At 54.1% G+C, this 316-nt stretch overlaps 1 non-coding gene across 1 annotated transcript; it reads left to right on the top strand.

Annotated features, from left to right (window-relative positions):
* The first annotated feature begins 23 nt into the window (after nucleotides 1-23).
* Nucleotides 24-166, top strand: LOC145718350 (small nucleolar RNA SNORA67). The gene has a single exon (XR_014141742.1). It is a non-coding gene; the product is annotated as a small nucleolar RNA SNORA67 (small nucleolar RNA).
* Nucleotides 167-316: the final 150 nt, after the last annotated feature.

Here is a 316-nt window from a genome sequence, read left to right as displayed (position 1 = left end):
GAGAGTGGGAAGGAAAAGGGAAAATCCAAGGTGATTCCCTCTCCAAGGGGCCTGCCTGTGCCCCTCTTCAGGAAAGTAGCAACTTGGAAGAAAATGTGGCATGCCTTAGGTTGCTGGGGGAGAGGGCATGTCTGTTTCCTTTGCCTGCCTTTGGCTGCCTACACACCTTTCATCCCTTCCGGCTCGATGCATCCCCCCCTGGTTCTCATGCTGACCTGTCCTCTCCCCTGACCTAGGCCAGAGGCATTGACGTGCAGCAGGTTTCCTTAGTCATCAACTATGACCTTCCCACCAACAGGGAAAACTACATCCACAG

The sequence above is a fragment of the Leptonychotes weddellii genome, unplaced genomic scaffold, assembly GCF_054177405.1.
Source record: "Leptonychotes weddellii isolate Sample4059 unplaced genomic scaffold, ASM5417740v2 HiC_scaffold_144261, whole genome shotgun sequence".
Classification (NCBI taxonomy): domain Eukaryota; kingdom Metazoa; phylum Chordata; class Mammalia; order Carnivora; family Phocidae; genus Leptonychotes; species Leptonychotes weddellii.
This window is presented reverse-complemented; position numbering and strand designations above follow the sequence as displayed.